The 27,837-nt window shown below is 39.2% G+C and overlaps 1 long non-coding RNA gene across 1 annotated transcript in view; it reads left to right on the top strand.

The window, feature by feature from the left end:
- Positions 1 to 27,464, top strand: part of LOC141571343 (uncharacterized) — a 361,216-nt gene extending 333,752 nt beyond the window's left edge. The window contains exon 5 of the long non-coding RNA XR_012496105.1: positions 27,395 to 27,464. This is a non-coding gene — a long non-coding RNA (uncharacterized LOC141571343). The remainder of the gene's footprint in view (positions 1 to 27,394) is intronic.
- The last annotated feature ends 373 nt before the right edge of the window (positions 27,465 to 27,837 follow it).

The following is a 27,837-nucleotide window of genomic DNA, read 5'->3' as shown; positions in this document are numbered from 1 at the left end:
TAGGCAATATGTCAGTATGGCTAGTGGCAAAAGAAGCTCAAAGTACCAGACATTAGCCTCAACTTCCAGTTAGCTTCAGTCATTGGTGTGCCCCCAGTGGCAGCACTCCTCCCTGAGAATTAATATCTTTAAACCAGAAACTCCAAAGTTGCAAAAACAGGAAACAAAAAGTTTTGGAGAGGTTACTAAAGGATAATAGAGAAAGAAGCCAATTTTATCCCTTCATTCCCCAAATTGTATAGTCTAGCTATAGGAAAAACAACCCCAATACTGGATTCTGGCTTGCAAAATATATAGAGCCATGTTGCTTTTTCCCAGATCCATAACTGCTAGTACCGTAACTGGGTCCTCAGTAGGCTGTTCCACTATTCTATCAGCCCAGTTACTTTGGGTTATAAAATAGATAAGACCAGTGGATATTGTGGTTGTGCATCTATTCTTTGATTATAAAGTGAGTTTCTTTGTCAGAAGCAATGGCAAGTGTGATGCCTTGATAGTGAAAATGATATTTAATAAATCCAGAGATGATGTTGCAGATAGAGTCATTGCAGATTACAGGGGGAGTCAGCAAATTATATATAGAATGAGAGTCAATTCTTGTGAGTAAAAATGAATGACTTCATGATGGAGTGTTCCAATGTGATTACTTGCCACTAAAGGTTTGACCAGTCTTCCCAGGAAATGATGCCATATTGAGCACTCAGTGTTGTCTCTGCCATTGGTATATTGGCACTCAACATTGGCACTCAACAGTGACTGTTATCCACGTTGTTAAATCCATATATATAATTTTAACTTATGTCCTTCCTGCAAAGGCCACTTTGTTCATAAATCTATGACTAGAGAAAGAGGCTGATTGACATCCACTGAGCAGATCATCTTTGCACCTGACTAACAAGAGACTCCTTTACGAGGAAACCTTCCTGTGAGCATTCACATGAATACAAATATTGCCATGCCCTGTGCCCGTTCTGAGATAGTTCCAGCTGTGTGCTTCTTCCTCAGCGTTCCTTGTCATTTGCTCCTCAAATTTACTTCCTTTGACCATCTGGCCGAACCATTAGCTGTTACCCATAAATTGACATAAACATTACCTCTGCATATATATCCTTGCAGATAAAGGTAACATCTACCGTGTTTTCCCCAAAATAAGACCTAGCCGTACAATCAGCGCCAATGCATCTTTTGGAGCAAAAATAAATATAAGACCGGTATTATATTTGTATTGTATTGTATTGTATTGTATTGTATTGTATTGTATTGTATTGTATTGTATTGTATTGTATTGTATTGTATTGTATTGTATAACACCTGGTCTTATAGAATGGTAAAATAAGACTGGGTCTTATATTAATTTTTGCTCTAAAAGACGCATAGAGCTGATTGTCAGGCTAGGTCTTATTTTCGGGGAAACACGGTAGATGTATCCCTGAAAGTTATGCTGGGAGTATTCCCTTCCCAACTGTCTTTCAGAGTCACTTCAGGGTATCCCTATAAAGCTACACTGGTCCAGTTTGGAGTTGTGACAGCATTCCATGTAGAATCTTTAAAATAGGCCTAAATTCGTTCTTTCTCATAATTAGTAGCATGAACTTCTCCATGGGATTCAGGGAGAAGCAGCTGTGCATCAGTAGCAGTTACTATGAGAGTCAGCTGCACATAAATTTATTTGGTCCTTATCAACCTGCTAAAGTCCAATCTAATACACAACACTTCCATTTTATGATGAAGTACTATCACACATGAAGAAATTTATGTCCTGATGGAGCATACAACACCTTCTTCATGAGCTGTAACTTAAGTGGCATGGTCACTTGGTGTTCAGTGGTCAGTTGTTCAGTCTCCACTAGAGCACAGTAATAAGCCAGGCACTGTGTTTGCAAAACGAGATATTTCTATGCAAAACGGGCATGTCTTTCTATCCAAGTCTAGAGTTACACTCTGTGATTCTCTTACTAGGATTGCCAAAGGTACCATGTCAAAACCATATGAGCTACAGATAATTAGATTACAATTGCATCTGGTAAATCATATGGTTAAAATGGGAAATCAGTTTGCCTTGCAGCCTGGACCTGCTGCAAAATATCTTCTTACTCTGGGCTCTAGTCATAAATGGCACCACTGGTAACCTAGGGAAATACTCAATAAATGGGTGAGATAACACAACCGTCTGACTTCCCAAATGCAAACATCTTCACCAGTCATTGTGACTCTGTCTTAGTAGTGGAAGGTATAAGGTACATCAACTTGACTTTCTCTTTAAGTAGGATATCTCAACATTTCCCAGATTGCTGGTCTCCTAGAAATCTCACTGGGGTAGCAGGCCCCTGACTTTTGATAGGGTTTGTTTCTCATTCTCTAACATACATGTCTTTCACAGATTCACCTCAAGTATTTTCTACTTCCAGGTCCAATCAGCATTGTCACCAATGAGGTGGACCAGTATGATGCCCTATGAGAGGATGACGTGATCAAGGTCCCTTTAGACAAGATCACTTTTCAAACTCTCAGTGTGCTCCAAATCACTTAGGGATTTTGTGAAAATGCAGATTTTGATTCAGGTCTGAAGTGGGACCTGAGTTTCTGCATTTCTATCTCCCAGGTGATGGTAATCACTCTTTGCATAGAAAAAGACTAGTTTCTGTGGGAGAGCCAGAAAGTTGACATGCTCCCCACCCACCCCAAGAAAGTCCCTGATGGTATAATGCTGTGTCTTCCAAGCGAAAGTAAACTGCTTCTGGTAATCCTCTCAATGGCATAGAGAAAAAAAGATGTCAAATCAATATCTGCATATCAGTTTGCAGGATTTATGTTGGGTGTGCCCCCAATTTATATTGAAATAGTAAATGTAGTTGTGATCACCATCTAATTAAGTTTGTGATTATACACTTTCATTCTCCAAGAGCAATCTATATTTTGCACAAATTAAATGAGATAAAAGAGAATTAATAGACATCAGCACTTTGCATCTTTCAAATCCTTTGATAGTGGAACTAATCTGTGCATTTCTCCCATGAAAGCATTAATATTTTAAATGTACTATTTTGATAGAAAATGTATTCCAGGTGGTTCCACTTGGCCCTTCCTACTATAACAATCCTCACTGCATGGATAAAGGAGGAATCAGAGTATCCAAAGTGTGTACTGTGCCAGTTACCAAATATATCTGCCCCTTTTATGCATCTAAGAACTAAAGAAATAATTAGAGTGGGGTTGTAGACTAATTTTTCTTATTACAAATGGACTCAGTCTTAAACATTATTTATCAACTGAACTTCTTAAGCCTCTACTCTGACTAATATATCAGACCCACAAAGATTAGTGTTTGCATTACTTTCTAAGTGGTATACTGTAATCTCTGAAAAGTCTGGGTATTTTTGTTTATCCAATATACAGTCACTCTGATAAATAGCCACTTTGGGGAAATGCTTGGAGGAAGATATATAGTTCATACTTGTGGCACTCTTAAGATTCCTTCTTCAAGGAACCCATGCTTATCCTTCATTCAAGGAACTCTGTGTCTGTATGGTTTGATTGCTGAATAAAGAGTCATGACTTTCTCCTTTGTTGGCTGACGTCAGATCTTCATTCCGCAGGACCAGAGGGTGTTTTCCCCCCACTTATGTGGATTAACTATATCTTTATAGGAGTATTCATCTATTTTAGTCATAAGGACTTCATGACCATTGTCGAAGATTTGTACAGGCTAAATTAAACCATTCTGAATTGGGTTGTAGACCTGATCCCTATTATAATAATAACATCAATCTTATCAGAGGCACTTAAGCCCTGCCACTTTGTCATCTCTTGTTCCTGGACGCCATCATCCTCCAATGAAATCAAGGGTCTCTTTCGGTGGCTCCATCTCTCACCATCATTCCTGGCTTGCAGAGGAAAGCCACTACAAAGCTTTTCAAGGATGCTGGTGCTACCCTTATTAGGTCATTTCTCAATAACTTAGAGAAAAGTGTGCCTTCTTAGCCTTCCTGGGAGCACAGTGTGGGTGGGGCTGTGTGCAAGAATTGATCAAATAAATCAACTTTATCATTCTTATCTTCGTAAATCTTTGAATTTCTTTCTCTATCAAGAAAGTTCTAACAATTCAAACATCACAGGAAGTAGGCTAGTGTTGAGTCTTGCTGTCATCTAAATAGCCAAGTAAATTATTAAATGCTAGTTTATTGAGATGCCAAATTTATTGCAAAATTTATGCTTAGTGCATCCATATTGGTACATTTTATATTTCTTTTCCCCTTGTTTTACGCTATTAAAAACTATTCCTCTATACATTCTCTAGGTATGGAATATTCTGCCAATATTAATAGGCAAAGACTTCTTTCATTGTCGATGCTACGTCTTCCAGTGGCAGGCTTTATAACCATCTTTTGGAATCTGTAGGGATTTGTCTCAGATTATGAATCTGGAAGCAACAAAAGGTGGTAGAGGTGAGTCTTAAGAAGAATCGATATTCCCTTGCAAGGCAACTATTTCAGATGAGGTCCCTCAAAGGTCTTTAGGAAAGGGAAGGCTAGCCTTCCTTAATGTTTTAACGGATACCAGTAGATAGTGAGACCAAAAATCACAAATGTATTCACGGAAAGAGATGTGGTCCATTCAATCAGTACCATTTATCCTGTGGCCTTAGGCAGACACACCTTAGTTTTATACAAAACTAAGAGTTTGCCTGTGGTGTAACTAAAATGCATATACTTTGAAAAAACATTTAGATGCTCTAAACCATTTACTACTAAACATTGCTAACTTTTGCCATTGTTTTCTCTATTAATGTTATAATTATCTAATAACTATATAACCTAAAGCAAAGAGAAAGCTGTACTAATTGTTTAGATAGATTTATTTCACTTGCAGATTACTCTGCAATTTGTTTTTAAATTGTATATATTATACTTACTGAAAAATAACTTTAAAAATTATATAATGACTTCTTTCCCACTCTGCTAATAGTCCAGACTCTGATTTAATGGTTTTCATCTTAATAAACTAGTGGAAAAATCTGGTCTTTTCCTAGATTTACATAGCAGAGCTCAAACTTGCTAATGCTTTGATGATTAGAGAAGAAATGCTTTATTTTATTGTTAATTATTCCAATGATGTATTTTTAACAATGAATTAAAAAATAGAAATCATGTAATCATGCTTGAATATATATATATATATATAAACACATGTGGTCATACTAAGGACCAGGGTTCTTTCTGGGGAAATGCAATAAATCATCAGTTAAGCTACCATTTAAATTATCTTAAGATTAATTTCCACACAAAACAGCATTAAAATGCATAATTCTCACCTGCATAATATTGCTGGAAATCACTGTCTCCACTTAAAAACTGCTTCTATTTAACAAAGACAAAAAAAAATGTGCCAGTGTTTAATTCTCTAGACAGGCACCATCGAATGTATACGCATGTCACAAATAAGGAGGCAACTTCACTGAAGCCAGTTTTCAGTTTGTGTGAAGTTTATAATGGAATGCTAATATCTTGACATTAATGCATGTTTATTTATAAGCAACCAAAAATGATTGAAAATAAAAATTGTTGAGTAATAAGTTATGTGAAATAGACATATTGAAAAAGTGAAATGATATAAAACCACATACAAAGAATAATCAGGGCTTTTTTTTCCTAAATGGATGCCTGATTGCTTTTATATTCCCCTTGAAGGTTTTCCTTCAGCCTTGAAGGATAAATTACACAAAAAGGACAAGTTTTCATTAATCTTCAGGCTGACATTTTTTTTTATAATAAAAAGAGTAAAATGTTTAAACACTATTAAGTGTTGGCCAGAATGGCAAAAACGAGGAGAATAGAAAGGGAAAGTTGGTGTGTTATCCTTAATTTGTGTAGACAAATTTCTGAGATCAGGAAATTTAAAACTGAGAAGTATATTTTGATAGTGAAGAGTTTCTTACAAAAATAATCAGCTCTTCGGAATGAATTTAGTCTTTCTTAAAATCATATCCATTGAGTTGATTATTTAACTGCTTGATTTATTGATAACCCCTATGCATGAACTTCAACCTGGGATTCAGAAATTTGGCAAAGGGTATCAGCCCATGTGCAGAACTAACTCTTTGTAGACATCAGTTATATTTTAATGGCTGGAAGAATCAATGCCTAAATCATCAAGAGTGTGAAAATGCATGTATAATGCTGATCAGGCAGCTGAAACATAGCTTGTTACCATGACTTGTAGCTACCTAAGAAAGTACAAGCAATCAGTATACACAGTTCACATGCTCTAACCACCTCCCCTACCTTCTATCTGTGTCTGCATCTGTATTATCTGCCTCCTGGGAGTAAGGATAAACCATGCACATACCAACCTGAGACCCACCCCTCCACTCATGGGCTGTGTTCCCTTTCCTCTACCCAATTCAAGGACATTGCTCCAGCAATTGTCCCTTCTCTCCCGCATCTTTGTTTCACCTTCATTATGACATCATTTGTATGAGTATAAAACATTCTGTAATACCTGCATCTTCCCAAGATGTTCCCTTCTGTCTTCAAGCTTTGCCATTTCTCTGCTCCCCTTTAAAACAAAACTTCTCAGAAGAATTGATTGTACTCAGTGTCTTTACTTCCTCATGTACCATTTTCTATTGAAATCATCCCACCAAGACTTTGTTTTCCTGATGTCAGACAAACAATAATTCTTGTCAAGACAACCCAAGGCCTCTGTGCTGCCAACTCCAATAGAAAGTTCTTGGGCCGCATCATACACAGTCTCCCCCGTGCCATATACCCAGTTACTCTCTCCTACAAGATGCTGTTTCTTTAGTTAACTGCCAAGGCACCATTTTCATTGGTTCCTCTCTTGTCTGACTGGTCTCTCCTCAGACTTCTTTGATGGTTCCTTCTCACCTCCCCAACCTCCAATTTGGAATACCCTAGGGCTCACTCCTGAGGTTTCTTCTGTATCTATACTCACTTCTCTGGTGATAGCATTTTCTTGTCGTGACTGCTGAATATACCCAACACTCTAACCCAGGCCTCTCCTCTGAAATCTGGATTGGTATTTCCACTGCCTGGTTGACATCTCCACTTGGATATCCAACTGTTATTCCAACCTCAATATGTCCAAAAGCAATCGCCTGACCTCTCTTCTGAAACCTAGGCCTCCGGCTGCCTTCCCATCCCAACATGTGCAACTCCATCCTTCTAGGTTCTTAGGCTGAAAGCTTCCATATCTTCCTTGATTTCTTTCTTTCTCTCACACCCCCATTTCCACAATGTCATCAAATTTTGTCAACTCTACCTTCAAAACATTTTAGACTCCAATCACTTCTCACCTACTAGCCTGGTCCAAGTCATCGTCATTTCTTGGTCTATTACAAAAGCCTATTATTGGGTCATCCAGGTCCCACCATTATTTCCTCTCCTTGGTTCTCCACACAGTAACCAGTATGATTTTAGTAAACAGTAATCAGATCATAGCACTCATTTGCTTGGAACTCTTCAACGGCCACTATCTTAGAAGCACAACTTGAGATGAGGATTCATTTTTTAAAATTTATTGGGGTAAACTGGTCAACAAAACTACGTAGGTTTCAAATGTACAATTCTGTAATGCATTAGCTATATATTGCATTGTGTGCGCACCACCCAGAGTCAGTTCTCCTTCCATCACCATATATTTGATCCCCTTTACCCTCTTCTACTATCCTCTCTCCCCTTACCCTCTGGTGACCGCTAAACTGTTGTCTGTGTCTGTGAGGTTTTATTTCTTTATTTGCTAGTTTTATTCCTTTGTTGCCTTCAGTTTTATACCCCACATATGAGTGAAATCATACGGATCATGACTTTTTCTGTCTGACTTATTTCACTTAGCATAATGATCTCAAAATCCATCCATGTTGTTGCAAATGGCAGTATTTCATATTTTCTTATGGCAGAGTAGTATTCCATTGTGTATATATATTACCACATCTTCTTTATCCAATCATCTATTGAAGGACACTTTGGCTGTTTCCATGTCTTGGCCACCGTAAATAATGCTGCAATGAACACAGGGGTACATATATCTTTATGGGTAAATGTTTTCAGATTTTTGGGATAGATACCCAGGAGAGGAATTGCTGGGTCATATGGTAATTCTTTTCTTAATTTTTTGAAGACCCTCCATATTGTTTTCCATTGTGGCTGTTCCAATTTACATTCCCACCAGCAGTGTATGAAGGTTCCTTTTTCTCCACAGCCTCTCCGACATTTGTTATTATTTGTCTTGTTGATGATAGCCATTCAAATGGGTGTGAGGTGATATCTCATTGTGGTTCTGATTTTCATTTCCCTAATAGCTAGTGAAGTTGAGCATTTTTTTCATACATCTATTAGCTGTTTATGTGTCTTCTTGGCAAAAGTTTCTGTTCATGTCCTCTGGCCATTTTTTAATTTGATTTTTTGTCTTTTTATTGTGGAGTTGTATGAGTTCCTTATATATTTTGGATATTAGCCCATTATTGAAGGCATTGTTTGCAAATATATTTTCCTGTTCTGTTGGTTGCCTCTTTATTTTGTTGGTGGTTTCTTTTGCTGTGCAGAAGCTTTTTAGTTTGATGTAGTCCCATTCATTTATTTCAGCTGTTACTTTTCTTACCTTCGAGGTCAAATTCATAAAATGCTCTTTGAACCCAAAGTCCATAAGTTTAGTACCTATGCTTTCTTCTATGCAGTTTATTGTTTCAGGTCTTATGTTTAGGTCTTTGATCCATTTTGAGTTAATTTTGGTACATGGTAACAGATAGCAGTCTTTTGCACATGGCAAGAAAGATAAGAATTCTTGTTCAAATAACTTTTAAAGAAGCGTTCTGAGAGGAGACCATGAAGGGAGAAGGAAGAGTAGGGCAAGTGGAGGGAAGTGGATAAAGCCAACTAAAGAGTGTGATTTCAGGCATGTCCTACCCTCAGCCTGATCCCTCAGGGGACATGTGGCATACAAATATTACCTGAGTTTGTCTCCTACAAAACAAGGAAGCTGAACCTTCATACTCCACCTGGCAGATATTTACTTTAGGCCACTCTTCTTGCTACTCCTCAAGCAAGCCAAGCTCCTTCCCAATTTCACTATCACTCTACCTGAGATGTTTGTAGTCAGATATCGCCATGTTTGCTCTCTCACTGCCCACTGGTCTCTGCTCTAACGCACCCAATCACAGAGGCCTCCCTGGCCATTCTGTCTAAAAGAACAACCCCATCCCCCACTCTGGCTCTTTTTATTATCTTTAATTTCTTTTATATTTTCCTTAACACTTAGTGTCTCTTAATATAGATCATGGTGGCCTCTCCTACTGCAGACAGGAGCTCTGTGTTATTTACTAAAATGCCTCTGAGTCTAGGACAGAACTGGGCACGTAGCAAGCCCTCAAAAATATTTGTTGAATGAATGAGGATACATGAAGACATCACACAGCATCATGGGAAAGATTAATCTTGGGACAACTTGGACCTTCTCTTCCTTGTGACAGGAAGGAGGATTTAATTGCTTTGCTAATAGCAAGACCTCTGCCTAAAATATTAGGAAGCAGCTTTGTTTTGACCCAAGTCATTAAAAAGAAACACACAGTGCAGTGCCTGTACCACTGTTATTTCTAGCTCACTCTAGAGGTTGATGAATATTTCCCCTGGGCCCTTTGCAGTTGGGAGTGTGAGCCTCTTTCAATATTATAGTACACACACAGTTCTTCTGCTCACTAGAGATCCCACCACTGTAGGAAGCAAAGAAAAGGCCATCAAAACTTGTATGGACAAGATGCTCTTGGCACCAATGACGAGCTGCCTCCACGTCTGACATCTGTCCCATTCTTGCTCTTAAGACCCCCAAGATTCTGAAACCAATCATTAGAGACTGAGATGAGACAAGAGTGAAACTTTCTTCTCAGTAAACTAAAATCAGCTTCCCACTTCCACTTCCCGTGACTCTTCCCAGAGCCTTTTCACTTAGGCATTTCCAGATGTTAAAGAAGAGCTCATAGGAGAGAGTAAAATTATTATTTTTATAGATAAATAAGAAAGTAGAGTACAGAGTTGGAGTAATGCTAAAACAAACTGTACCAAAACTTTTCTCTGAATAATTAACATTGATGAGTTACCATTGAAAGTCCAAGGGAGGACAAAGGGACCACACGTCCACAGAGCAAGGATCGCCCTCCCACAGGGATTCTGCAACCTCAAACGGCGTGATTACCTGTGCACCAAAACCAAATACATGCAATAGGAAGCACATCCATGTAGCCTTTGGGGGAAACGTCATTATGCTTTCATGTTTTCATATATTTAATATTGAATGCATATTCCCATGTATGGTAGCCCCTATGAATTAGCTCCTGTCTTCCTAGAAGTATTCAATTCCCTAACAAGACAATAATAGAGGACATTGAAACTACTGATTGCAATGCCAGAGCCAAAGCACGACATCGCCATTCTTCTGGTATTTGGTTTGCATAACCCCAATACTAGTATTTCATTAAGAAGGACAAGATGATGGTTATCTTTTGCACTCTCTGTGTGTGGTGTCCCTCTGGACAGAAGCCTTGGTACCTGTCTGATGTCCCTCTATCCTTTGGTTTTGAGTCTCTCCAGGTGGGATGACTATGGAAAAAGGTCCTGGTTAAAATAAACTAAAGGAGGTTGCTAAAAAAAAAAGAAAGAAAAAATTGGATCGGTCTTGTGAGGAAAAGAGGAGGGGGCTATGGAGCAAGCTTAGCCCTGGGATAAAATATGTATTAGTTTCCTAGGGCTGCTGTCACAAAGTACCACAAATGGGTGGCTTATATAACAAAGATCTATTTTCTCACAGTTCTGGAGGCCGGACATCCAAAATCAAGGTGTCAGCAGGGTTGGTTCTCTCTGAAGCTGTGAGGAAGAAACTGTTCCATACTTCCTTTCTAGCTTCTAGTGGTTTGGTGGAAATCTTTGGAGTTCATTGGCTTGTGGCAACAAAACTCCAATCTTCACACGGTGTTCCTCCTGTGTCTTTGGCTCTGTGTCCCAAGTTCCTTTTTATTTTATAAGGAAATTATCTTATTCAATTATGATGCAACCTAATAACTGTGTTACTTTACCATCTGTGAAGTCCTTATTTCCAAATAAGGTCACATTCATAGATACTGGGAGTTAGGACTTCCTAGTATCTTTTGAGAAGACATAACTCAATCCATGATAAAAGAGGGCATCAAGCTCCGTGGGAAGGAGTGGAAATTGGACCCAATGCACATCCTTACCCTGTTCCCCTCTTCCCTAGTCCCTTTATGACATTCTCATCCAGGTATCTGTAAAATTATGGGAGGTAAAGGGGGAAGTTTCGTCCCATTCAAAGACTCCTTCAAGAGGCTCTGCAATTATACTGAGGTCCCAACTGACTCTGGAAGAAATGCAAATGACTAATAAACATAATATACTCAATCTCACAGGAAACCTAGGAAATGGGAATTGAAACACTAAGATATACTGAAAGGACTATAAATAGGGCAGACATAGCCTAACTGCTTTTTAAAGGAAAGCATCGTTATTTTCACATTTTAATGTCACATATCACTATAGACACATATCAAGATTTAAATAGTTCATAGTTATTTTTTTTATAATACAAAAGAATTGATTACACTCACAAAATGATCAGTATATAAAAACAACTTGGAATTCCCAAACACTGAGACTCCAGCAATCGTCATTGTGATTACTTGGGAATAACAAGACAAAAACCCATCCCAGCAATTTCCACGGACACCTTACACTCAGCCAAAATAAGTGAATTTTTATAATTAAGCCCTTTGAAAAGAGGTTAGATTTAAAAATCAAAATAGTTTCAATAATTCCTTCTGAAAGGAGTTATCTGACTCACCTCCCTTACACCAATGAGGAGGTGAAGTCTGTAAATGTCCAATGGGTTAACCATCCAGTCTGGCCTGTGAAGGTATTTGGATGAAGGCAGGCTGTAGGCTAGTTATTAGTACCTGACCTTTAGAGATAAACAGATCTAAATCCTTATCTCAGCTCCACTCTCTCCTAGCTCTGAATCTTGGCCAGGTCATCTCACCTCTCTGAGCCTCAATCTGCTCATGTCTAAAATGAACCAATGAAAGTACAGCTTCTGGAGTCCTGACAAGTTTGGCATGGGATGATGAATGCCTAGAGCTATAAAGCAGCTCTAGGACCTTGCCCCAAATATTGTGAGAGCTTTATAAACAATAAGTATCAGTATAGAAAGCCCAGGAGAGTGGCTCCTTCAGCGTCTTCAATTCCATGCAAGAAAAACCGAGTGATGTATTAACTTCTAAATCGACACATCATTGTACGTTGCCTTTTGTGCCACTAATGAAAGGCTATGCCTTTTTTCAAATGCCAAAAGTCCCACAAAGGAAATAACTGAAAATCACATACTCACACCACCTCAGCACCCCCAGCCCCACAAAAGAGAGAATAGCTTTTCATTTATAACCACTGGACATCTTAATCCAAGAAGAATTCTCATCATATTATAGACTGATGTTGTCCGAACAAAGCTTATTACAAATCAATACCACAGTACATCTTCCCTTGTTGTCCTAAATTTCAAAGGGCTAGATTACCCTGCTGTGTATTTCTTTTTCCAGTTCAAAGCTTACAAGAAGCTAAAAGAGAAACTGGCCCATATAGTGCAGTTGACTTTAGTGAGAAACAGCACGTTAGCTGGGTAAATATAAAAATGAGAGTCTCAAGGCCCAGGATTTCCATGCCAGTTGACTTGTCAGAAAATATGTACCAAAATAAAGTTTTTTTTTAATCTTCACAACAGCCATAGGGAATGGTAATATCCAATATTAAGGTGGTACAAGGAGTAAAAAATTTTAAACGAATGTTAGAAAGCAGACATCAGTATTTTGATATATGCATTTAAAGCAAGGGTGCTGTCTCTCTTTTGTCTTGCATCTGCTCTGAGTCTTTAGTTTGTTTTAAATATATAATCACACTCTGACTCCTACTAGTTTATTTATTTTTTGACAGAAGGTTTTCAAGAAGTCAAAACTCTGCATTAGGCTAGTTTGGTTTATATTGTAATGCAACACATTTCTTCACCTCAAAGACGGTTTGGTTTATTGTCTCATTATTAAGAATATGCTTTTTAAGGTAGCATTGGATTGGCTGATTTACTGGATGGGTTTGGTTTCCCAAAGGCTCACAGAATAGAGTTTTCTTTGCCCGAGCAATTGATCAATACTAATATGTTCCAAGTACTGTGGGTAATTCAAAGGCAATGAGACGCAATCCTTGCCCTCGGGAACCAACAATTTAAATAGAATGGAATATTCAGAGACCACAAAGACAAAAGGTAGCACAGGGTAAGAACTGTACCTGTGCTGCATTCGAACATCCTGTGTGTTCACAGAAGAGGGAGGAAGTACTTTGACTGTGTGATGAGTCCAGCTTCAGAGCTGGAGAAGCAGTGAAGAGAGTTAAATGTTTAGGGTTGAGCAAGAGTAAATGTCCTGAGCAAAGCTGCCGAGACGGATATGAACTAGATAATGGTTGGGAGGAGATGATTATCCTGCTTTACACCGTGGACATTCTGCCCTGTGCGTCCTTGTCCCTCCTGAGCTCACCCACACCTGTGGGACACAGTTTCTTACACCCAATTTTCCACTTCAAGCTCTTATTCTCTTGGCTTCTCTGCCTGAGAAGGGAGGTTGTGAGGTAGCAAGGAGGCACCGGGCAGCAAGTTCAATCTAAAAATGTGAGTGTGTGTGAGTGTGTGAGTGTGAGTGTGTGTGTATAGGCTGAACACCCCCAGAATAAACCTCAACCCATGGGAGATAGGAGTTGGGGAAGAAATGCCCAGCCCTTGTTCTCTAGTGTGGTGATTCTGAAGTATGTTCCACTCTGCTTTCCCAGAAGAGTCCAGTGGGATTGAGCCAGTGGACCCCAGCATAACCCACTCGTGAACTCAGCCTTTCTTGACTTCTCTGCCTCCTCTCCTTTGTGCTTTGTAAGCTACCAGCACGCAAGTCCTTGTCTCTGGGTCTGTTTGGGGGATACTGAAACAAAGTCAAATGAGATAAAGAATAAGATTCCAGGATATGAACCTTGAGGCATCTCCACAGAAATCTTCTTCTTCTTCTCAGTATCATCAGTACTTCAGCCATACCCAACTGCTTGTAGCTCCCCAAATGTGCCTGCTTGCTCCTACCACAGACCCCTTGCTGCACTCTGCCCACTGGGAGGGCTAGTCACCATGCCCACGGCACCTCCATCTTCCTGTAGAAGTATCAGTGATCACTCAAGATTCAGTCCAGGCATGATCCTCTGTGAAAACCCACCTCCACCCCACTTTGCCAGTCCCTTGCAGAGTAGAATGTGCCTTTGTCTTCATGCCCATGCCTCTGTCACAGCATTTATTACATGATTTGGAAATAGCAGGTCTACCTGGCTGTGACTTAACTGGGGACTCCTTAACGGTAGGCTGGAACTTCCTCCTTTTCTCTGAATTCCTAGGACCTACCCATGGGTCTGGTAAATAAACAAATGGTAAACACATGTGGTATTTTTATTTGGGGGGTTGGGGTGGTATTTTTGGAATAACAGTTCTTTCAGGATGGCACCCCGGTGACTCCTAGTTTTATAGTTTCCTAGTGAGAATTTGTGCAACTAGACTTTATTTTCAGAGGCTTTTGTTTGCCCTCATTTTCAACCGTTTTAGGACTGGGACATACAGAATTTGGTTAACCTCTTAAACAGGAGAGAAGTCTACTAATCTACTGAGGCCTAGCTTAATACTTTTATTCCCCCTCTCAACTATGGCAGAAATGCAGTGGGGAAAAAAGCCTACTTGTGTATTTTCATGTTCGTTGTGATAGTAGATCTTGTGGGAACTGCATTTTCCTTTTTACTACACATTTTGTCGTGATAGCCTCATTCTCAGAATTTCCAGCTGCTTTCGTCTGTGCTTTAATGCTATTCACTTCTTTTTCTCATCTCATCAATTCAATTCTTGTAGATTTCTCCTCATCTTGCCGATCTCCAGAGTCAGAGCTTTTGTTTGATACAAGTCCCTTGAATTTATTTCCCACTTGCTGCCTAAGTAAACCAAAAGTTCCACCAAAGGATGAGGTCTCAAACGATAAATTCTAAAACCCGTCCTCCAGCCTTTGGCTGGCTTAAATAAGATGTGCCCCCTTGTTTTTGATGACTTGTCCTAGTTTCCCACCTTTATTTTGGAATCTTTCTTTTGCTTTCCCTTCTCCTTTCCTCTCTCTTTTTTTCCTCTCCCCTCGTATGTAGAAGCCCCAATGTCCCATCCTCAGGCCCTGCTTTTCTCTGCACTGTCTCAGCAGCAGCTACACCCGTTCAGTTTTTTCACTACCCGTGCCACGCAGATGACTCCCTTTTGACTCTCTGACCCTAAGATTCCTAACAGACTTTGAGTTCTGCCCTGCCAGCTTCCTGTTCAGTGTGTGCACTTTGTGTTCTGTGGATGATTCAAACTCACGCTAAGAATAAAATGCATCTTCTTCTTTTTTTCTAGTTTCTACTTTCTCTAGGATTCTTGATCACAGCCATCTTACTCAGCTATGATTCTTTCTCTTCTGCTTCCCCTCCTGATCAATCAGATACAAAGTCATTAAGAATTTACCTCCAAAAGATCTACAGCATCCGTATCGACTGCTTTATACTAACTTCCACTGACATCTTTAAGTCCCTTCTTACCTGTATTTGGAACCACTGCTGTAGCTTCCTAATTGGTTTTCCACTTGACCCTCTCCTTCCTCAATATGCTTTTTCATGCCACTGGGTGAATGTATGAGTGTTATCATTCAGCATTATATACCAGGGAGAACCCTTGAATGGAAGTCTAGAAATCTTAACACTAACCAACTGAATAATAACCATTTTTATCCTCAGGATCTCACTGCACTATCTTTAAAATGAAAAAAGGACTATGTGATTTCTAGCTCTCTGTCCAGTTCTACAGGGTTTTTTTAAAATACTTTTATTAAGATATAACTTACATACTTCATAAAGCTTACCTGTCTAAAGTCTACAATTCAGTATCTTTAGTACATTCACTGAATTGTGCAATCATCATCATCTAATTTTGGAATATTTTTATCACCCCTAAAAAAGACTCGTTGGCAGTCACTCCATATTTCCCCCAACCCCACCCTCCAACCCTAGGCAACAGCTAATCTATTTTCTGTCTCTATAGATTTGCCTGTGTGGGGCATTTTCCCTAAATGAGATCAAACAATATGTGATCTCTTGTGTCTGGCTCCTTTCACTTCACATGATTTCAAAGTTTAGCCATGCTGTTGCATGTATTAGTATTTTACTTTTATCCCTGAATAATATTCCATTTATGGATATACCACATTTTGTTTCTCCACCATCAGTTCATGGACATTTGTACTTACACGTTTTGGCTGTTATGAATAATGCTGCTATGACAGCTCTAAAGTTTTAGTGATTATTCTTATCGTCATACCAAGAAAGAAGCAGAGCAATATTCCAGTTTTCATTATTCTTTACTGTAAAACCTATTTTAAGCTGATAAGATAAGCTGTAAAACTTTTCAAAGGAAAAGTCTACTGATAAACGTCTAAGGAGGTGTCTCACAACCCACCCACCCCCGCCCAAACTCCAAAACTTGAAGAAGTTTCTGTTACTGCTTTCAACTGTGTAGCCATGTCTATTAAAAGCCACTTGTAAATAGCTAACTTCAGCTCTGGCATGCCATAGATTAGGCATATTTGTTTTCCAGGGAAGATTATAAATAGAGGGGGGAGGGGGGAGGGAAACAGAATGTATTTTGCAAATGAGCCCAGATGGAAAACTAACAGATGGCCATGCACTGTATTTTGTGTGTTCAGACCTACATTTAAATTAAAAATTTTCATAATTATGATTAACGTCTGTAGCAACACTAGTTTTCCTGTGGTGGCATCATATAGCATGTATCGGAGGTATTGAATAGAATATTTTCATGAAAAGGTTTCAGACTTTATACAAATTTTGGTACTTGCCTGCTCTACACTTAAGGAGGAAACCAAACAAAACCAGGAACGATGGAGAGTGCTGAGAAAACTTCAGTGCAAGTGGACTTTCTATAATAAGCCCGTCTGCCGCCATCTGGCTTTTCCTCCCATGTTAAAACTCAAAGCCAGTCATTCTGTGCAGAGGGGGAAATAATGGGCTCTTATTTGCATGGCTATATATATATTTTTAGATTCTGATGTGAAGTGTTTTCTTTTGGATCACACGTTTCTGGTTGTTTGTTTTTCCCCCCATCAATACAAGCGATATATTTATTTTTTAATGGTAGATGTCTCATCTTATATGTTATCTAGCCCCCTTTGCTTTCCCCCTTTTCCCCTTTCCCTGGGTGATTTTGTGTCTTATGATTTTCCTAGTCTTCTCAGAAGTAGGGCTGTGTTGAGGGGAATCCGTGAAGTGTCTGTCCATAACTTTGGGGTCCGCACAGTGAGGGTATAAAGTCCAACGAGCTCTTTCTAGGACCTTTGGTCAATGGGGTGGACATGATGCAGCGGACATTTCTTCCTCGTGCCAGCTCAGGTTCTAGATGTGTGAAATGGGGAATCTCACTACTCTTCAGAAGGTGTCTAATCTATTCTACCTCTTCTTGCTGTGGTGCTCTGCTCAGGGACGTATCCAGTGTGTCTCCGATTTTGGAGGTTCCTTATCCTTGCCACCTGCTCCACTCACACACTCTCCCCCTCATTTTAAATTGTTGCTGCCATCAAAACATCACAGCTGTGCCCATTTATGACTTACCTCTCAGCCTCAATGTTGCATTTTGCCTTGAGCAGGATTCTTTGCCCCTCCCCCGTGAACACAGGTTTTCTTTCCGGGTATGAGAAATATCAAACACAGTTCTATTTGGATCTAGCACAACATGTTTTTGAGGTGACCCCTCCTAGGCCCTCTCATGGATAGGGTCCCCTCTAGTGAAAAGACCTTGGTACAGAGCTCCAGATGGACAGACCGACTAATGCATCACCCTGGGATATTACTGACCATGGTGGGTCTGCACTTACTGGGGGGTTTTACTTTATTGATACTGTCCAGCTGCTGCATTTTAATCAAGGCTGCAAATTAGATTGACAGACATTCTGAATTTATGTGAGATTCAAGGTTTACTGTTGGAACAACAGTATATCCATATTAATAATATCCACTGAGTCTGGAAAGTGGAGCTAAAGAAAATTTCTTTTAGATAATTTCAGCTTTTCAAGAAGTTGTGCAGGGGGGTAGAGGTGATAAAACCAAACTCTGGTGTTCTAGCCCTTTAATACATGCTTTCTGATTTTGTATTGGAAATTATACCTTCTAAATATGCTAGAAAGAAGAGGATATAAGGTGGAAATGAGAATGTGGAGAAAATAAACAAATACTTTAGGATATTTAACTTACAATTTGGAAAAGTTAGGTTAGAGTTTTGACAACAAACTCCATCTCTTTTCAGGTTCCTAGATATGAGAACCTGAAAAAGAAAAATGAGAGGGATAAAACAGCAGCACTCCATTTTGTAAGTGCAGCCAGCAGCTAAGTTCTATGAGTACTTTAAAATATCAAATGCGCCTATACATTGGAGAATGACCACATTGGATGCTAAAAAAAGAAGTCTTGGAAGATCTGGTGAATACTTAACATCACTGATTATTTATGTAACGTTTGACAAACAGTCAAAAACAGATTTTTTTTTTCTAGTAAACATGTTTTTACTCATTTGTCCACCCTACAAAATAACCGGTTGAGATGCATATATTTGCACTTGCACATGTTTGCATTGCTCAGGCATAAACCAATCCTCCCTTAAAAGGTTCGTTTCAGAGTTATTAGCTAATTCATAAGCCCGGCAAAACTGAGGGCCTGCAAGCATATGCTTTGCATTGAAACACCAGCTTGGTAATCAAACGAGGAGCAATCTAATATGAACTTTCAAGGCAGGTGAATTTGACTGTAAATCATGTTTCTGCACATAGGTTTGTATTTTCTATTCTTAATTACATCTGTGCAAATCTCCATTTGTTTATGGTTGCCTAATACATCGAGTGAGCTATTTGCATTCCCAGAGGCACATTTCCATGGTGTGCACTTCTCCAAGGGAAAAAAACAACAACTGTTCGGCCATTAATTCGAATAGCAAGTACACAGAGATATGGAAGTAAATGCTCAAGTCAGCAATGCTTATGGAGCACCTGTGCAAAGTGCTGAGCATATGCACAGGAAAACCACTCCATTTAAACTCAACGAAGCTCGATGTCCTCATCTATAAAATGGGAGTAATAGAAAAAAGAAAGAAGTGTCCATTTAAAGTGATATAAATATGAGCAAGAAGTAGTAGTGGTGGTAGTAAATTGCAATCCAATCCTTTTTTTTTTTTTTTTTTTTTGCCAGCACCACTTAATTACAGATAATTTTCTATGAAAGACTTTGTCAGTACAACAGGAACAAAAACAGAAGGCAATTGCCTTCACATTCAAGTTTCCTTTTTTTCTTTTTGACTTTGGTCAATCTTATATTATCTAAGAAAGGATTTATGATAACCAATGTCAGTCAAAAGTGTGTGTGATGTACAAGCAATATAAACTTGGGGCGTGCCTTTTATTTGGGAAACACTACCTGCTCTCTGATAACAAAAAAAAAGCAGGAGACTGGCTAGCTCTAGGTAAATTTAAGAAAATAAAAATAAAGAAGACCTCAGATTTTTTCTAGGTGACTGAGTGGATTTCCTCAGATAGATATGAAAGCAAGGAATACCAACAGATGACTCATCTAGTGTTGAAAATGATATGTCTAACTGAGCCTCCCTGGAACCGCACCTGTCTGTAAGATGGAAAGCTACGTGTCCAAATTACCACACCGTGTCCTTCTGAGATCCAAACCCATAATATCTGTGAAAGCTCTTTATAAATACCAAACAGCCAGGTCTTCATTATTTTCCTCTTAATCCGAGTTCAAGGAATAAGAAACACAGTGTTGAAGAACCTCAATAGATATTCTTCCTCAAAGAAATAGGAATAAATAAGCCAAGCAACGCCTTGGGCTCCGCGTCACGTTGACATTTGCATCCTAATTGTCCACAGTGTTGTTTCCCCAGGATCATCTGAGGAGTGAGGGTTGTGTATAGTGGTGAGACTGAAGGTGGATCCAGCCTGTCAGCAACAGAATGCCAAAGCGAAAGTCAGTTTCCGAGCCACCTTCTCAGTTCAGACCCCCAGTTCCTTCTCTGTAACAGGAAGACGCCAGGTCAGAATGTCTCTGATATTCCTTCTGACTGGTATTTCCTACGTCAGAGAACACATTTGTTCTCATATATGTCTCAGGCAGTGAGTAATGACATTGCGGACTTTCTCTTCACTGTCACGAGGAGTGTACATCAGAAGTTTCTCCTAACGCAAGGCAGTCTGAAGCTGTGCTTTATGGCCTGAGGGTGGCCTTATCAAGTGGCCACTAAGGGCCAGAGGGGCTTGTTCTGAAAAGCCAGATCTTCTGCAGGTCCAGCTGATTGGCTAAGAACCTGCCACTCATTAGTCCTTTAACAGTTTCATACTTTCCTTCACATGCACTGCAAAGGTGTGATTTCCCCAGGTAACCCCAGCCACCGCAGTGACAGAGAATCATATTTGCAATGGCCTTTCAAGAGTGTTTCAGATTAGAAGTGACCACAATTTATGGCCTCAGAAGCCACAGGCAATTCACATTCTGCATTTAAGAACCTCACTTGAAAAGAGCCAGTAAATGCTTTTTGATACTCTTTCTCCTGTGTTTTCTCTCATCTGTCCATATCCTTCTCTCTTGTACTTATCCATTCATTAACTTATTAAGTAATTGCTTCATCAATGTTCTTTCTAAAGAGCTAGTTGCTGTTTAAACAGCAGTCAGTTCAGTAATTGCTGTTTGGCTGGAGATTTGTGTCATTTTTGGAACACCCCCACCCCTTCAAAGTGACTTTCTCTTGCCAGGGTATACAGTCGTAATGAGGAAAAATATGAGTCCTGAATCAAGAGGAAGATGTGGGTCCAAAAACTATTATTTTAAAGAACCAAGAGGTTAAGTCATTCTCCCAAGGTTCCAATAAGTGACAGGGCTGGAATTCAAACCCCAGCCTTGCTGATGCCAAAGCCTGTATTTTCTCTAGGGTCCCCACACCATTCCTAAGGACAAAAATCCCGAGAAGCAGCCACTCATGAAAAGCTTCCTTCCTGCCTACAGGGTTCCCCAAAGTACCACAATTTCATGTTTCCAGTCATGTGATGTTCTCCATGACCAAAGCAGTGTAGCAGTAACTGAGTCTGAGGCCCTAAACCCCAGGCCTCTGCATCTTTATGTGCCAGCATTTACAGTCATCCCATCACATGACCCTGATTTAACATTTTTCTATATTTTACACTCAAGATAAGTTGATTACCTGGAAAATCATGACAAAGAAGCTTCATTACAATATAGTGAGTTGGGTGCACTTAGCGCTTGGGGGAGTTGTAGCATTGGGTGTGCATGTCCCAAGGTCTTTCCACTACATTGTCTGATGGACTCACTTCTTGGGCGGTGTTGGCAATGGCAGCAAAAGTTTTCACAGAGCACAGAAAATCCTTCCATTAGTATCAAGTAGCAGAGCTGGAGATGCTTGCCAGCAGCCATGTGTGTAATCAGAGCTGTGGGCTGTGCAGAGAAACTTCTGTTTCTTGAGAAATGGATGATCAGGTGTCCTTTGCTGCCTAGCAGTCACTAAAACAGGTTCTATGTGACAGGGCATTTAATTGATCTCAGGCATTCGGGGGTTGCTCTGTTCCATTTTATTTTGTCAGAGGTTGCTTTGTGTAGAGAGTATAAATCCCAGGTAACTAACACAAGTGTGTGAAAACTATCTTATCTCTTTGTATTCTAGGAACTAAATGATCTATTGCAGCCCTCCTGTGCTGGGCTTGTGAGAAACTTAATTTCAGTTAGCACCAGGTCAAGATTTTGGAGGTGCATGTATTTTCAAAACTTTGCAGAAGAGAAGTTTATCATGTCCTTGGTTTTCCCTGGTTATGGTTGAACCATACAAACTAGAACCATGTGTCCCTTTCAGGATGACAGTTCTCTGCGGCTTCCTGGCTGTACTCACACATAGGTCACTTGTGTTAGCATCCCATCGGCTTTATTCACTGCTGAGCTTTGCTCCCTGGGGACTTGCTGTCTCCATGCTAGACCTACCAGGATACAGGGCCATGATAGTTAATCTTAAGTGTCAACTTGACTGGGCAACAGGGTGCCTAGATATCTGATCAGGCATTATTCTGGGTGTGTGAAGGTGTTTCTAAATGAGATTCATATTTAAATAGGTAGACTGAGTCTTTAGCAGATTGTTCTCCCTAATGTGGGTGGACCCTACCTAATCAGGTGAAGCCCTGAATAGACCAAAAAGGCTGACCCTCTGAGGAGTAAGGGGGCTCTTCCTGCCTAACTGTCTTCAAGCTGGGTCACTGGGTTTTTCCCTGCCACTAAAGTTCAGCTGAAACATTGGCTCTTTCTGGGTCACAAGTCTGTCAGCATCTGGCCTGGAACTATACCATTGGCTCCCCTGGGTCTCCAACTTGTTTACTGGAGATCTAAAGACTTGTAAGCCTCCATAATTGCATGAGCTGATTTCTTGTAACAAATCTATCTATCTATCTATCTATCTATCTATCTATCTATCTATCTACCTACCTACCTACCTAACTACTGTGTTTCCCCGAAAAGACCTAGCCGGACCATCAGCTCTAATGAGTCTTTTGGAGCAAAAATTAATATAAGACCGGTCTTATTTTAATACAATATAAGACCGGGTCTCACATATAAGACTGAGTCTATATAATATAATATAATGTAATATAATATAATATAATATAATATAATATAATATATAATATAATATAATTTTTGCTCCAAAAGACGCATTAGAGCTGATGGTCCCGCTAGGTCTTATTTTGGGGGAAACATGGTATCCATCCATCTATCTATCAAACTGCTTCAGTTTCTCTTGAAAACCCTAACTAATACAAGAGTATAGCTCTTGTCTGCTATTGGAATTCACAGATTTGTCTCTGTCCTCATACACCTCTTCTTTTGCCCAGCCTTCTATCCATACATCTGTCCAACTTCTGGCTAAGATGACTGTGTATGAGTATCTCCTTGGTTTAGTTTGGGAGCGCTGCTATAACAAAGTACCACAAAATGGGTGGCTCAAAACAACAGAAATTCATTCCCTCACAGTTATGAAAGCTAGATGTCAGCATGGCCAGGATCTCTCTGAAGGTTCTAGGGAAACATCCTTCCTTGCCTCTTACAGACAGCTTCTGGTGGGTGCTGGCAACCTTTCGTGTTCCTTGGCTTACAGCTGTCTTTGTCTTCACGGGGCTATCTTCCCTCTCTATGTGTCACTGTGTCTCTAATTTCTCTTTTTATAAGAACAGCAGTCTTTGGATTAGGGATCATCTGAATCCGACATGATCTCATCTTAATTAATTACACCTGTTAAGACTCTTCTAGACTATTTCTATTTCCTATGACAATTATCTCTTATCCATGTGTGCGTGTGTGCGTGCATGCACACACAGCCTTCCGTTGAGATAGTGTCACAGAGCCAGCTGTGATACTTGCTTGAACATAGAGTAGGATGAGGATAAAATAAAGACAAATGATAAATGGTAATGTCTCAAAACATTTTTCTGATTCATTTGTAAGAAATGCCTACTATTAGAAAGCATTGCACAGTATGACATTTATTTTGACATGCTCAGAAATGACTCCAGCCACAGCTAGCTCCCCTAGTGTGGAAAGGAGTCATATAAGGCTCCCTTTCATCCTGGAGGCATATATCAAAGTTTCAGAGCAATGTGAGGATAGTATGAAAAGTTGCCTCATTAGCTGCACGATCAGCCTTGGCCTGGCCATATCTGGTTGCTTCTAGTCCCTCCTGGAGTCCCCCATTCAGTCAACATGGTAAGCAGGATTAGTTTTACTAACCAAGAACGCTAGGTGAGAAAAATCAACATTCCATAGAAGGTACCAAGTACTTTGCTGCCAGTTAAGGCTTTTTGGAGGCTCTGTTCAGCCTGCCAGTTCATTTTCTATTCAGAACTCACGGTTTGTGTTCTCAAGTCCAGAAATGCAGTTCAGCGCAATTTTTAGAGTCATCTGGATGTATTTTGTTGGGGTGGAGGGTGATACTGTCAAGATGAGTTTACCTCTCATGTAGGTCTGTAAGTGAAGATGATTGAGAGAACCACTCCTCATTTCCAAATTTCTCCCAGCATCCTTTTGGGATTGAGCCCTCATAAGAAACAAATATAAATCTAAACATAACCCAAATAATCCAGTTTTGAGCAGCGTGAAAATACAAATAATATCATTTTAACAATAACATTCCAAGTTTCATTCTCATTCTCATGTGCTTGCTCATTTTAGTTCATTCTTCAAAGACCCCTCTCTCCCAATTATTTCTGGGAAATCCATAAAGAGCAATCAGTCATTGTAGCAAACACCTCTTATGACCATCTCATATCCTCTGGACAATATTTTACTCTAGTCATTACTGTAAGAGCCGCCTTTACAGGTGTAACCTGAGAGACGTAGCCTCAGCTGTACCAGGGATGTCCTTTTTTCTGTCACGTACCTCTTTGATTCTGAGTAGAATACCTAAGGGAAGGCACTCTCACCCATGTAAAACCTGGGCCAATGGGAGATGAGAGTCATGCATAATTCTTTCCATCTTCCATGATCCTTCAAATGCATAATTCTGAGGATAATTCTACATGGCTTTTCAGAGGGTCCCAGGAGGATGGCGCCTCAATGCCCAACTGGTGACCAACTCAATAATATATTTTTGTATTGGAGTTTTCTCCCTCCCTACATAGTCTTTCCAGCCCCTCACTCTGGTTCCCTGGGATTACTTTCCAGAATAAACGAACTATACATGAGCCTTTGATTTTAGCTCTACTGTCTGGAGGAAACCCAGGCAATTACGTAAATGTTAAAGACATTGCCTCGGTACTACAAATACAGTCACATCTGCCATATTCTTTCTCTTTAGCTCTGCTCTCTCTTTAGCTTTAGCTCTAGTCAAAATATGCTACTCAGGAACCTACTTGAAGTAATCTCATCATTGCCCCTGCTGGTAGTGCTCTACAGAAGGCTGATGATGTGTTAAGGGTACTTCCTCAAAATGCTCCAAACCAGCAGAATCTAATTCTGTGGAGAAATCAGGAGAATGGCCCACATCCCATGCCTGAGCTGCACATTGTCACCTGGATCCTAAAGCAGGGCAACTTGGCCAAGAATGTTAAAAAATAGTTCATGAAAATAGCTTCTTCATTTTTGGTGTAATTTCTATCTAAACAGGGAAAGCAGCACAGATCAAGAGGACAGGTGGAGAAGGGCTGCATGATGTTGGAGTCTTCTGGATGTTTCTTCCATTCTATCATCATCCTCCCTCTCACCACTTCCTCTTACAAAAATGAACCAAATCCTTCACTTCTCCTTTAATCAAAGCAAAATTTCACCAATTCATACACAGAATTATGGGTTGGATTTGGAGAGTGGTGGGGAGGAGGGACATTTGTGATTCCATCCTAAATCAGCCAAATTCTGACTCCCAGTGTAGTATTTGAATAAATTTTACTTTCTATGTTTATCAAAATTTTATTTGTATACAGTGTAAAATTCAATTCTTCTTCAAGTTTGTTACCAAAAGTAGCAGTTCCCACCCTCCAAATGGAACTTCCCTAAAGGCAAACTTCAAATTTTTTATTTGTTTAGCTGTTTCTTTCACAGCTTCCCTCCATATGTCTAAAAAACATGTTTATTTCAATAATTATTGATTTTTAAAAGTTTTTTTCCCTTCTGATTTAGCAATATGAAGATTTAACTTCAGCTCTGCCACACTTACACTCTTTCTCTTTCCTTGTCCTCCCAATAAAGTTATATCACAACTTATTTGCTTCAATATTCAGTGTTTACTTTACTATGACTGTACAAATGTTAGTCACAGCTGAGAAACTATGAAAGGGTTATTTGTTTTGTTTTGTTTTGTTATTTTCCTGCACAACTTTTTCCTTTCCCTGGAGTTAATAATTCTTTTTTTTTCTTTTTTCATTTGTATAGTTTTGAGTATATTTATCACCATTTAAACCCCAAACTTTCTACCAACTGTCCAAATATGCTTTCAACCCATTTGCACATGAGGCATTCTATCATTTTCATCTTCTTGGAGAATTCTCTCCTGGAGCCTTCTGACATGCTCCAGTTGGACTAGCTTCCCATTAACTACTTGACAGCTCTTCTACTGAGATCTCCTTTTACCATTATCAGAATACTCTCTCCACCTTTCTCCTGTGTGAACTCTTCTGTTTCCTGTACCCCATGCTTTTCGCTGTCGATTTATGCTCTTATTTTGGTGGAGGCCATCTTTTAGGCGTTTCTTGAGTTATAACGCATGGGAGATAAGTTATTTAAGACTGTGCCTGTCTGAATTTTTTTAAAAAATGATACTTGTTAATGTTCAACTGGGTATAGAATTCTAGGTTGGAAATAATTTTTCTTTAGAATTTTGAAGGCATTTTCTATTTTCTTCTACTTTCCTGTACTATTCTTATGAAATCCAAAGCCATATTGATTACTCACCTTTTATGTAAAACATAAGTTTTTTCTTACCTGGAAGATTTTCAGACCTGTTCTTTGTCTCCAGTGTTTTTAAGTTTCACTATTACTTTGGTATGAGTCTATTTTTACTCATTATGCTAGACTATCTGTGAGCTCCTTGAATCTGGAAATTGATGTTTTAATTTTGGAAATTTTGCTCACATAGTATCTTTGGTTATATCCTTACCTCTGTGCTTTTTATTCTCTCTTCTGGAACAATAACTCAGTAAACCTCATGGTCTGGTCCTCTAATATTTTTATACTTTCTCTACTATGTCATTTTATCTTATCATCTTTCCAGGCTTTCAATTGAGTTTTTTATTTCTGCTATAATTTTTTGATGCTTGCTAAAAACTAGTTTTGTTCTTTGAATATTTCTCTTTTTTACAGCATTCTCCTTTTATGGTTGCAGTATTTTCTATTTCTGAGGTTATTAAGGAGAGGGACATTTAAGTTTTCTTCTCACTTCAGAGTATGTTTATTCCAAGTTGCCTTTTGTATTTGTTTGGTTGATGTCTACCTTTCATGTTAGAGTCTTTCCTTTGAATTTTTTGTGACCTTGTCTCCTTACATGAGAGTGAGAGATTAAAAATTTATGGGATTGCAGAAGCTTAGGTGGGGTTTGTGGACTGTGAGTTTCACCAAAGGTGATCTGACTGGGCCATTATATTAGGGAATCATTACTGTTCACATCATTCCTCTTGTATCCTTTTCAGATTTTCCAGAGAAAACACTTTCAGATCCTCCCTGGAGGATATAAGTCTTGGTCCAAGAATTCTGGAATCCAGGTAGGGGATGATGGCTGAGAGTCTCAGCATCTAGCATCTATATATTCACTTAATTTCCTATTTTCAGCATGAAACTAGTATTGTTAAGGATGTGGAATATCAAACTTTTATACATTGCTTATGGGAGTGTAATTACCAAGACTAAGATGTCCTTCATCGGTAAATGGATAAATAAATTGTGGTACATCCATTCAATGGAATATTATTCAGCAATAAAAACAAACGAGCTACCAATTCATGAAAAAAAATGATAAATCTAAAATGCATATTACTAATTGAAAGAAGCCAGTTTGAAAAGGCTATATATTTCATGATTTCAATTATATGACATTGTGTACATTGAAAAACTATAAAGATAGCAAAAAGATTAG

Source organism: Rhinolophus sinicus, linkage group LG04 (assembly GCF_036562045.2).
Source record: "Rhinolophus sinicus isolate RSC01 linkage group LG04, ASM3656204v1, whole genome shotgun sequence".
Lineage (NCBI taxonomy): Eukaryota > Metazoa > Chordata > Mammalia > Chiroptera > Rhinolophidae > Rhinolophus > Rhinolophus sinicus.
The sequence above is the reverse complement of the archived record's forward strand: the minus strand, read 5'-3'. Positions and strand labels throughout refer to the sequence as shown.